The sequence below is a fragment of the Salmo salar genome, chromosome ssa15 (assembly GCF_905237065.1).
Source record: "Salmo salar chromosome ssa15, Ssal_v3.1, whole genome shotgun sequence".
Classification (NCBI taxonomy): Eukaryota; Metazoa; Chordata; class Actinopteri; order Salmoniformes; family Salmonidae; genus Salmo; species Salmo salar.
The window spans coordinates 19,442,287-19,454,858 of record NC_059456.1 but is presented as its reverse complement, the minus strand read 5'-3'; positions in this window follow the sequence as shown (position 1 = coordinate 19,454,858).

The following is a 12,572-nucleotide window of genomic DNA, read 5'->3' as shown; positions in this document are numbered from 1 at the left end:
AATAAAAACACTATTTCGTGATTTATTAGGTGTGCGTGTTGAAGACAAAGCACAACTCTAGCTTTCTTACATACTCATATTATTATTATTATTATTTATTTATTTAACCTTTATTTAACTAGGCAAGTCAGTTAAGAACAAATTCTTATTTTCAATGATGGCCTAGGAACAGTGTAACCCACTGCCTTGTTCAGGGGCAGAACACAGATTATTGTGGGGCTTGCAAAGCAAAATCTCCCACTTACATCTTCAACATACTTATTATTATTATTATTCTTTAGCACTCAACTCCTATATTGTTTAGGCTGAAATGTTTAAAATTTGTTGATATCTTTTATACTTTTCAAGTTATACATTTTGATTTTGCATTTCCTAGACATTCTAAAGCTCCCCATTGTCACTTCCAACATTCCATTCACTGTAAATGCAATAATGCAACATGTAACACAAATCAGGGAACTCTGACCACTTGGCGACAACTTACGACAACAAAGTTTGAGCAATATGACATCTTCGTCTACTTCTCCGCTATTCAAATACGGTCATGGAACAATCATATCTGCTACGGATCAAACGATACCGTTGTTTTTGTAACCGCATCAACAAGTTTCATAAACTTAATTTTTTTAACATAACATCACAAACATGTGATACTATGTGATGTTATGTGATACTATGTGATGTTATGTGATGTTATGTTAAGTGATACTATGTGATGTTATGTAATGTCATGTTATGTGATGTTATGTTATGTTATGTGATACTATGTGATGTTATGTAATGTGATGTTATGTGATGTTACGTCATGTTATCTTATGTTATGTGATACTATGTGATGTTATGTAATGTTATGTTATGTGATACTATGTGATGTTATGTGATATTATGTTATGTGATGTTATGTGATATTATGTTATGTTATGTTATGTGATATTATGTTATGTGATGTTATGTGATGTTATGTGATGTTATGTTATGTGATACTATGTGATGTTATGTAATGTGATGTTATGTGATGTGATACTATGTGATGTTATGTAATGTTATCTTATGTTATGTTATGTGATACTATGTGATGTTATGTAATGTGATGTTATGTGATGTGATACTATGTGATGTTATGTAATGTTATCTTATGTGATGTGATACTATGTGATGCTATGTAATGTTATCTAATGTTATGTTATGTGATGTTATGTGATACTATGTGATGTAATGTTATGTTATGTGATACTATGTGATGTTATGTTATGTAATGTTATGTAATGTTATGTTATGTAATGTTATGTGATGTTATGTGATGCTGTGTGATGTCAGGAATGTTATGTTATGTTATGTTATGTGATGTTATGTGATGTTATGTGATGTGATGTAATGTGATGTGATGTTATGTGATACTATGTGATGTTATGTGATACTATGTGATGTTATGTGATGTGATGTTATGTGATGGTATGTGATGGTATGTGATGTGATACTATGTGTTGTTATGTGATGTTATGTGATGCTGTGTGATGTCGCGATGTCAGGAATGTTATGTGATGTGATGTGATGTTATGTAATGTTATGTTATACTATGTTATGTAATGTTATGTAATGTTATGTTATGTTATGTAATGTTATGTGATACTATGTGATGTTAAGTCATGTGATACCATGTGACGTTATGTGATGTAATGTTATGTTATATAATGTTATTTTATGTAATGTAATTTATGTAATGTAATGTTATGTTATGTTATGTAATGTTATGTGATGTAATGCGATAAAATGTATTAAAAAAAGAAATACCTTATTTACTTAAGTATTCAGACCTTTTGCCACGAGACTTGAAATTGAGCTCAGGTGCATCCTGTTTCCATTGATCATCCTTGAGATGTTTCTACAACTTGATTGGAGTCCACCTGTGGCAAATTCAATTGATTGGACATGATTTGGAAAGGAACTCACCTGTCTATATAAGGTCCCACAGTTGACAGGGCACGTCAGAGCAAAAATCAAACAATGAGGTCGAAGGAATTGTTCATAGAGCTCCGAGACAGGATTGTGTCGAGGCACAGATCCGGGGAACGATACCAAAAAATGTCTGCAGCATTGAACACAGCCAAGACAATGCAGGAGTTGCTTCGGAACAAGTCTCTGAATGTCCTTGAGTGGCCCAGCCAGAGCCCGGACTTGAACCCTGATCGAACATCTCTGGAGAGACCCGAAAATGGCTTAGCAGTGATGCTCCCCATCCAACCGGACAGAGCTTGAGAGGATCTGCAGAAAAGAATGGGAGAAACTCCCCAAATACAGATGTGCCTGTCTGTGGGGTTATAGTGTCTGTGGGGTTATAGTGTCTGTGGGGTTATCCTGCCTGTGGGGTTATAGTGTCTGTGGGGCTATACTGCCTGTGGGGTTATCCTGTCTGTGGGGTTATCCTGTCTGTGGGGTTATCCTGCCTGTTGGGTCATCCTGCCTGTGGGGTTATAGTGCCTGTGGGGTTATACTGCCTGTGGGGTTATAGTGTCTGTGGGGTTATCCTGCCTGTGGGGTTATCCTGCCTGTGGGGTTATAGTGTCTGTGGGGTTATAGTGTCTGTGGGGTTATAGTGTCTGTGGGGTTATCCTGCCTGTGGGGTTATAGTGTCTGTGGGGTTATCCTGCCTGTGGGGTTATATAGTGTCTGTGGGGTTATCCTGCCTGTGGGGTTATATAGTGTCTGTGGGGTTATCCTGCCTGTGGGGTTATAGTGTCTGTGGGGTTATAGTGTCTGTGGGGTTATCCTGCCTGTGGGGTTATAGTGTCTGTGGGGTTATCCTGCCTGTGGGGTTATCCTGCCTGTGGGGTTATCCTGCCTGTGGGGTTATACTGCCTGTGGGGTTATACTGCCTGTGGGGTTATAGTGTCTGTGGGGTTATAGTGCCTGTGGGGTTATCCTGCCTGTGGGGTTATAGTGTCTGTTGGGTTATAGTGTCTGTTGGGTTATCCTGCCTGTGGGGTTATAGTGCCTGTGGGGTTATAGTGTCTGTGGGGTTATCCTGCCTGTGGGGTTATAGTGCCTGTGGGGTTATCCTGCCTGTGGGGTTATCCCGCCTGTGGGGTTATAGTGCCTGTGGGGTTATCCCGCCTGTGGGGTTATAGTGCCTGTGGGGTTATACTGTCTGTTGGGTTATCCTGCCTGTGGGGTTATAGTGTCAGTGGGGTTATAGTGCCTGTGGGGTTATCCTGCCTGTGGGGTTATAGTGTCTGTGGGGTTATCCCGCCTGTGGGGTTATCCCGCCTGTGGGGTTATAGTGCCTGTGGGGTTATAGTGCCTGTGGGGTTATAGTCCCTGTGGGGTTATCCCTGCCTGTGGGGTTATCTCGCCTGTGGGGTGATAGTGCCTGTGGGGTTATACTGTCTGTTGGGTTATCCTGCCTGTGGGGTTATAGTGTCTGTGGGGTTATAGTGCCTGTGGGGTTATAGTGCCTGTGGGGTTATCCTGCCTGTGGGGTTATCGTGCCTATGGGGTTATAGTGCCTGTGGGGTTATACTGTCTGTGGGGTTATACTGTCTGTGGGGTTATACTGTCTGGGGGTTATCCTGCCTGTGGGGTTATCCTGCCTGTGGGGTTATAGTGTCTGTGGGGTTATCCTGCCTGTGGGGTTATCCTGCCTGTGGGGTTATCCTGCCTGTGGGGTTATCCTGTTTTGGGGGTTATCCTGCCTGTGGGGTTATCCTGTTTTTGGGGTTATCCTGTTTTTGGGGTTATCCTGCCTGTGGGGTTATCCTGCCTGTGGGGTTAAAGTGTCTGTGGGGTTATCCTGCCTGTGGGGTTATAGTGTCTGTGGGGTTATAGTGCCTGTGGGGTTATCTTGCCTGTGGCGTTATTCTGCCTGTGGGGTTATTCTGCCTGTGGGGTTACAGAGGCTGTGGGGTTATAGTGTCTGTTGGGTTATACTGCCTGTGGGGTTATCCTGCCTGTGGGGTTATCCTGCCTGTGGGGTTATAGTGCCTGTGGGGTTATAGTGCCTGTGGGGTTATCCTGCCTGTGGGGTTAAAGTGCCTGTGGGGTTATCCTGCCTGTGGGGTTATCCTGCCTGTGGGGTTATAGTGCCTGTGGGGTTATCCTGCCTGTGGGGTTAAAGTGCCTGTGGGGTTATCCTGCCTGTGGGGTTATCCTGCCTGTGGGGTTATAGTGCCTGTGGGGTTATAGTGCCTGTGGGGTTATCCTGCCTGTGGGGTTATAGTGTCTGTGGGGTTATCCTGCCTGTGGGGTTATATAGTGTCTGTGGGGTTATCCTGCCAGTGGGGTTATATAGTGTCTGTGGGGTTATCCTGCCTGTGGGGTTATAGTGTCTGTGGGGTTATAGTGTCTGTGGGGTTATCCTGCCTGTGGGGTTATAGTGTCTGTGGGGTTATCCTGCCTGTGGGGTTATCCTGCCTGTGGGGTTATCCTGCCTGTGGGGTTATACTGCCTGTGGGGTTATACTGCCTGTGGGGTTATAGTGTCTGTGGGGTTATAGTGCCTGTGGGGTTATCCTGCCTGTGGGGTTATAGTGTCTGTTGGGTTATCCTGCCTGTGGGGTTATCCTGCCTGTGGGGTTATAGTGCCTGTGGGGTTATAGTGCCTGTGGGGTTATCCTGCCTGTGGGGTTATCCTGTCTGTGGGTTTATCCAGTCTGTGGGGTTATCCTGCCTGTGGGGTTATAGTGTCTGTGGGGTTATAGTGTCTGTTGGGTTATCCTGCCTGTGGGGTTATTGTGCCTGTGGGGTCATCCTGCCTGTGGGGTTGTCCTGTCTGTGGGGTTATCCTGTCTGTGGGGTTATCCTGCCTGTGGGGTTATAGTGTCTGTGGGGTTATAGTGTCTGTTGGGTTATCCTGCCTGTGGGGTTATAGTGCCTGTGGGGTTATAGTGTCTGTGGGGTTATCCTGCCTGTGGGGTTATAGTGCCTGTGGGGTTATCCTGCCTGTGGGGTTATCCCGCCTGTGGGGTTATAGTGCCTGTGGGGTTATCCCGCCTGTGGGGTTATAGTGCCTGTGGGGTTATACTGTCTGTTGGGTTATCCTGCCTGTGGGGTTATAGTGTCAGTGGGGTTATAGTGCCTGTGGGGTTATCCTGCCTGTGGGGTTATAGTGTCTGTGGGGTTATCCCGCCTGTGGGGTTATCCCGCCTGTGGGGTTATCACGCCTGTGGGGTTATCCCGCCTGTGGGGTTATAGTGCCTGTGGGGTTATAGTGCCTGTGGGGTTATAGTCCCTGTGGGGTTATCCCGCCTGTGGGGTTATCTCGCCTGTGGGGTGATAGTGCCTGTGGGGTTATACTGTCTGTTGGGTTATCCTGCCTGTGGGGTTATAGTGTCTGTGGGGTTATAGTGCCTGTGGGGTTATAGTGTCTGTGGGGTTATAGTGCCTGTGGGGTTATAGTGCCTGTGGGGTTATCCTGCCTGTGGGGTTATCCTGCCTGTGGGGTTATCGTGCCTGTGGGGTTATAGTGCCTGTGGGGTTATACTGTCTGTGGGGTTATCCTGCCTGTGGGGTTATCCTGCCTGTGGGGTTATCCTGCCTGTGGGGTTATAGTGTCTGTGGGGTTATCCTGCCTGTGGGGTTATCCTGCCTGTGGGGTTATCCTGTTTTGGGGGTTATCCTGCCTGTGGGGTTATCCTGTTTTTGGGGTTATCCTGTTTTTGGGGTTATCCTGCCTGTGGGGTTATCCTACCTGTGGGGTTAAAGTGTCTGTGGGGTTATCCTGCCTGTGGGGTTATAGTGTCTGTGGGGTTATAGTGCCTGTGGGGTTATCTTGCCTGTGGCGTTATTCTGCCTGTGGGGTTATTCTGCCTGTGGGGTTACAGAGGCTGTGGGGTTATAGTGTCTGTTGGGTTATACTGCCTGTGGGGTTATCCTGCCTGTGGGGTTATCCTGCCTGTGGGGTTATAGTGCCTGTGGGGTTATAGTGCCTGTGGGGTATCCTGCCTGTGGGGTTAAAGTGCCTGTGGGGTTATCCTGCCTGTGGGGTTATCCTGCCTGTGGGGTTATAGTGCCTGTGGGGTTATAGTGCCTGTGGGGTTATCCTGCCTGTGGGGTTATAGTGTCTGTGGGGTTATACTGCCTTTGGGGTTATAGTGTCTGTGGGGTTATCCTGCCTGTGGGGTTATCCTGCCTGTGGGGTTATAGTGTCTGTGGGGTTATCCTGCCTGTGGGGTTATAGTGTCTGTGGGGTTATAGTGTCTGTGGGGTTATAGTGTCTGTGGGGTTACCCTGCCTGTGGGGTTATAGTGTCTGTGGGGTTATAGTGTCTCTGGGGTTATCCTGCCTGTGGGGTTATCCTGCCTGTGGGGTTATAGTGTCTGTGGGGTTATCCTGCCTGTGGGGTTATCCTGCCTGTGGGGTTATAGTGTCTGTGGGGTTATCCTGCCTGTGGGGTTATAGTGTCTGTGAGGTTATCCTGCCTGTGAGGTTATCCTGCCTGTGGGGTTATCCTGCCTGTGGGGTTATCCTGCCTGTGAGGTTATCCTGCCTGTGGGGTTATCCTGCCTGTGGGGTTATCCTGCCTGTGTGGTTATCCTGCCTGTGGTGTTATAGTGTCTGTGGGGTTATACTGCCTGTGGGGTTATAGTGTCTGTTGCGTTTTCCTGCCTGTGGGGTTATAGTGCCTGTGGGGTTATAGTGTCTGTTGGGTTATCCTGCCTGTGGCGTTATAGTGCCTGTGGGGTTATCCCGCCTGTGGGGTTATCCCGCCTGTGGGGTTATCCTGCCTGTGGGGTTATCCTGCCTGTGGGGTTATAGTGCCTGTGGGGTTATCCAGCCAGTGGGGTTATAGTGCCTGTCGGGTTATTGTGCCTGTGGGGTTATACTGCCTGTTGGGTTATAGTGTCTGTTGGGTTATCCTGCCTGTGGGGTTATAGTGTCTGTGGGGTTATAGTGTCTGTTGGGTTATCCTGCCTGTGGGGTTATAGTGTCTGTTGGGTTATCCTGCCTGTGGGGTTATAGTGCCTGTGGGGTTATCCCGCCTGTGGGGTTATCCTGCCTGTGGGGTTATCCTGCCTGTGGGGTTATAGTGCCTGTGGTGTAATCCCGCCAGTGGGGTTATAGTGCCTGTGGGGTTATTGTGCCTGTGGGGTTATACTGCCTGTGGGGTTATAGTGTCTGTTGGGTTATCCTGCCTGTGGGGTTATAGTGTCTGTGGGGTTATAGTGCCTGTGAGGTTATCCTGCCTGTGGGGTTATCCTGCCTGTGGGGTTATCCCGCCTTTGGGGTTATAGTGCCTGTGGGATATCCCACCTGTGGGGTTATCCTGCCTGTGGGGTTATCCCGCCTGTGGGGTTATCCCGCCTGTGGGGTTATCCCGCCTGTGGGGTTATCTCGCCTGTGGGGTGATAGTGCCTGTGGGGTTATACTGTCTGTTGGGTTATCCTGCCTGTGGGGTTATAGTGTCTGTGGGGTTATAGTGCCTGTGGGGTTATAGTGTCTGTGGGGTTATAGTGCCTGTGGGGTTATAGTGCCTGTGGGGTTATCCTACCTGTGGGGTTATCGTGCCTGTGGGGTTATAGTGCCTGTGGGGTTATAGTGCCTGTGGGGTTATACTGTCTGTGGGGTTATACTGTCTGTGGGGTTATCCTGCCTGTGGGGTTATCCTGCCTGTGGGGTTATAGTGTCTTTGGGGTTATCCTGCCTGTGGGGTTATCCTGCCTGTGGGGTTATCCTGTTTTGGGGGTTATCCTGCCTGTGGGGTTATCCTGCCTGTGGGGTTATCCTGTTTTTGGGGTTATCCTGCCTGTGGGGTTATCCTGCCTGTGGGGTTAAAGTGTCTGTGGGGTTATCCTGCCTGTGGGGTTAAAGTGTCTGTGGGGTTATCCTGCCTGTGGGGTTATAGTGTCTGTGGGGTTATAGTGCCTGTGGGGTTATCTTGCCTGTGGGGTTATTCTGCCTGTGGGGTTATTCTGCCTGTGGGGTTACAGAGGCTGTGGGGTTATAGTGTCTGTTGGGTTATACTGCCTGTGGGGTTATCCTGCCTGTGGGGTTATCCTGCCTGTGGGGTTATAGTGCCTGTGGGGTTATAGTGCTTGTGGGGTATCCTGCCTGTGGGGTTATAGTGCCTGTGGGGTTATAGTGCCTGTGGGGTTATCCTGCCTTTGGGGTTATAGTGCCTGTGGGGTTATAGTGCCTGTGGGGTTATCCTGCCTGTGGGGTTATCCTGCCTGTGGGGTTAAAGTGCCTGTGGGGTTATCCTGCCTGTGGGATTATAGTGTCTGTGGGGTTATAGTGCCTGTGGGGTTATCCTGCCTGTGGGGTTATCCTGTCTGTGGGGTTATCCTGCCTGTGGGGTTATAGTGTCTGTGGGGTTATAGTGTCTGTGGGGTTATAGTGTCTGTGGGGTTATCCTGCCTGTGGGGTTATAGTGTCTGTGGGGTTATCCTGCCTGTGGGGTTATAGTGTCTGTGAGGTTATACTGCCTGTGAGGTTATCCTGCCTGTAGGGTTTTCCTGCCTGTGGGGTTATCCTGCCTGTGAGGTTATTGTGCCTGTGGGGTTATACTGCCTGTGGGGTTATAGTATCTGTTGGGTTATCCTGCCTGTGGGGTTATAGTGTCTGTGGGGTTATAGTGCCTGTGGGGTTATAGTGTCTGTTGGGTTATCCTGCCTGTGGGGTTATAGTGCCTGTGGGGTTATCCCGCCTGTTGGGTTATCCCGCCTGTGGGGTTATCCTGCCTGTGGGGTTATAGTGTCTTTGGGGTTATCCTGCCTGTGGGGTTATCCTGCCTGTGGGGTTATCCTGTTTTGGGGGTTATCTTGCCTGTGGGGTTATCCTGCCTGTGGGGTTATCCTGTTTTGGGGGTTATCCTGCCTGTGGGGTTATCCTGCCTGTGGGGTTAAAGTGTCTGTGGGGTTATCCTGCCTGTGGGGTTAAAGTGTCTGTGGGGTTATCCTGCCTGTGGGGTTATAGTGTCTGTGGGGTTATAGTGCCTGTGGGGTTATCTTGCCTGTGGGGTTATTCTGCCTGTGGGGTTATTCTGCCTGTGGGGTTACAGAGGCTGTGGGGTTATAGTGTCTGTTGGGTTATACTGCCTGTGGGGTTATCCTGCCTGTGGGGTTATCCTGCCTGTGGGGTTATAGTGCCTGTGGGGTTATAGTGCTTGTGGGGTATCCTGCCTGTGGGGTTATAGTGCCTGTGGGGTTATAGTGCCTGTGGGGTTATCCTGCCTTTGGGGTTATAGTGCCTGTGGGGTTATAGTGCCTGTGGGGTTATCCTGCCTGTGGGGTTATCCTGCCTGTGGGGTTAAAGTGCCTGTGGGGTTATCCTGCCTGTGGGATTATAGTGTCTGTGGGGTTATAGTGCCTGTGGGGTTATCCTGCCTGTGGGGTTATCCTGTCTGTGGGGTTATCCTGCCTGTGGGGTTATAGTGTCTGTGGGGTTATAGTGTCTGTGGGGTTATAGTGTCTGTGGGGTTATCCTGCCTGTGGGGTTATAGTGCCTGTGGGGTTATCCCGCCTGTTGGGTTATCCCGCCTGTGGGGTTATCCTGACTGTGGGGTTATAGTGTCTTTGGGGTTATCCTGCCTGTGGGGTTATCCTGCCTGTGGGGTTATCCTGTTTTGGGGGTTATCTTGCCTGTGGGGTTATCCTGCCTGTGGGGTTATCCTGTTTTGGGGGTTATCCTGCCTGTGGGGTTATCCTGCCTGTGGGGTTAAAGTGTCTGTGGGGTTATCCTGCCTGTGGGGTTAAAGTGTCTGTGGGGTTATCCTGCCTGTGGGGTTATAGTGTCTGTGGGGTTATAGTGCCTGTGGGGTTATCTTGCCTGTGGGGTTATTCTGCCTGTGGGGTTATTCTGCCTGTGGGGTTACAGAGGCTGTGGGGTTATAGTGTCTGTTGGGTTATACTGCCTGTGGGGTTATCCTGCCTGTGGGGTTATCCTGCCTGTGGGGTTATAGTGCCTGTGGGGTTATAGTGCTTGTGGGGTATCCTGCCTGTGGGGTTATAGTGCCTGTGGGGTTATAGTGCCTGTGGGGTTATCCTGCCTTTGGGGTTATAGTGCCTGTGGGGTTATAGTGCCTGTGGGGTTATCCTGCCTGTGGGGTTATCCTGCCTGTGGGGTTAAAGTGCCTGTGGGGTTATCCTGCCTGTGGGATTATAGTGTCTGTGGGGTTATAGTGCCTGTGGGGTTATCCTGCCTGTGGGGTTATCCTGTCTGTGGGGTTATCCTGCCTGTGGGGTTATAGTGTCTGTGGGGTTATAGTGTCTGTGGGGTTATAGTGTCTGTGGGGTTATCCTGCCTGTGGGGTTATAGTGTCTGTGGGGTTATCCTGCCTGTGGGGTTATAGTGTCTGTGAGGTTATACTGCCTGTGAGGTTATCCTGCCTGTAGGGTTTTCCTGCCTGTGGGGTTATCCTGCCTGTGAGGTTATTGTGCCTGTGGGGTTATACTGCCTGTGGGGTTATAGTATCTGTTGGGTTATCCTGCCTGTGGGGTTATAGTGTCTGTGGGGTTATAGTGCCTGTGGGGTTATAGTGTCTGTTGGGTTATCCTGCCTGTGGGGTTATAGTGCCTGTGGGGTTATCCCGCCTGTTGGGTTATCCCGCCTGTGGGGTTATCCTGCCTCTGGGGTTATCCTGCCTGTGGGGTTATAGTGCCTGTGGGGTTATTGTGCCTGTGGGGTTATACTGCCTGTGGGGTTATAGTGTCTGTTGGGTTATCCTGCCTGTGGGGTTATAGTGTCTGTGGGGTTATAGTGCCTGTGAGGTTATCCTGCCTGTGGGGTTATCCTGCCTGTGGGGTTATCCCGCCTTTGGGGTTATAGTGCCTGTGGGATATCCCGCCTGTGGGGTTATCCCGCCTGTTGTGTTATCCTGCCTGTGGGGTTATCCTGCCTGTGGGGTTATCCCGCCTGTGGGGTTATCCTGCATGTGGGGTTATAGTCCCTGTGGGGTTATCCCGCCTGTGGGGTTATCCCGCCTGTGGGGTTATCTCGCCTGTGGGGTGATAGTGCCTGTGGGGTTATACTGTCTGTTGGGTTATCCTGCCTGTGGGGTTATCGTGCCTGTGGGGTTATAGTGCCTGTGGGGTTATAGTGCCTGTGGGGTTATACTGTCTGTGGGGTTATACTGTCTGTGGGGTTATCCTGCCTGTGGGGTTATCCTGCCTGTGGGGTTATAGTGCCTGTGGGGTTATAGTGTCTGTGGGGTTATAGTGCCTGTGGGGTTATAGTGCCTGTGGGGTTATCCTGCCTGTGGGGTTATCGTGTCTGTGGGGTTATAGTGTCTGTGGGGTTATCCTGCCTGTGGGGTTATAGTGTCTGTGGGGTTATAGTGTCTGTGGGGTTATCCTGCCTGTGGGGTTATAGTGTCTGTGAGGTTATCCTGCCTGTGAGGTATCCTGCCTGTGGGGTTATCCTGCCTGTGGGGTTATCCTGCCTGTGAGGTTATCCTGCCTGTGGGGTTATCCTGCCTGTGGGGTTATCCTGCCTGTGAGGTTATCCTGCATGTGGGGTTATCCTGCCTGTGGGGTTATCCTGCCTGTGGGGTTATCCTGCCTGTGGTGTTATAGTGTCTGTGGGGTTATACTGCCTGTGGGGTTATACTGCCTGTGGGGTTATAGTGTCTGTTGCGTTATCCTGCCTGTGGGGTTATAGTGCCTGTGGGGTTATAGTGTCTGTTGGGTTATCCTGCCTGTGGGGTTATAGTGTCTGTGGGGTTATAGTGCCTGTGGGGTTATCCCGCCTGTTGGGTTATCCCGCCTGTGGGGTTATCCTGCCTGTGGGGTTATAGTGTCTTTGGGGTTATCCTGCCTGTGGGGTTATCCTGCCTGTGGGGTTATCCTGTTTTGGGGGTTATCCTGCCTGTGGGGTTATCCTGCCTGTGGGGTTATCCTGTTTTGGGGGTTATCCTGCCTGTGGGGTTAAAGTGTCTGTGGGGTTATCCTGCCTGTGGGGTTAAAGTGTCTGTGGGGTTATCCTGCCTGTGGGGTTATAGTGTCTGTGGGGTTATAGTGCCTGTGGGGTTATCTTGCCTGTGGGGTTATTCTGCCTGTGGGGTTATTCTGCCTGTGGGGTTACAGAGGCTGTGGGGTTATAGTGTCTGTTGGGTTATACTGCCTGTGGGGTTATCCTGCCTGTGGGGTTATCCTGCCTGTGGGGTTATAGTGCCTGTGGGGTTATAGTGCTTGTGGGGTATCCTGCCTGTGGGGTTATAGTGCCTGTGGGGTTATCCTGCCTGTGGGGTTATCCTGCCTGTGGGGTTAAAGTGCCTGTGGGGTTATCCTGCCTGTGGGATTATAGTGTCTGTGGGGTTATAGTGCCTGTGGGGTTATCCTGCCTGTGGGGTTATCCTGTCTGTGGGGTTATCCTGCCTGTGGGGTTATAGTGTCTGTGGGGTTATAGTGTCTGTGGGGTTATAGTGTCTGTGGGGTTATCCTGCCTGTGGGGTTATAGTGTCTGTGGGGTTATCCTGCCTGTGGGGTTATAGTGTCTGTGAGGTTATACTGCCTGTGAGGTTATCCTGCCTGTAGGGTTTTCCTGCCTGTGGGGTTATCCTGCCTGTGAGGTTATTGTGCCTGTGGGGTTATACTGCCTGTGGGGTTATAGTATCTGTTGGGTTATCCTGCCTGTGGGGTTATA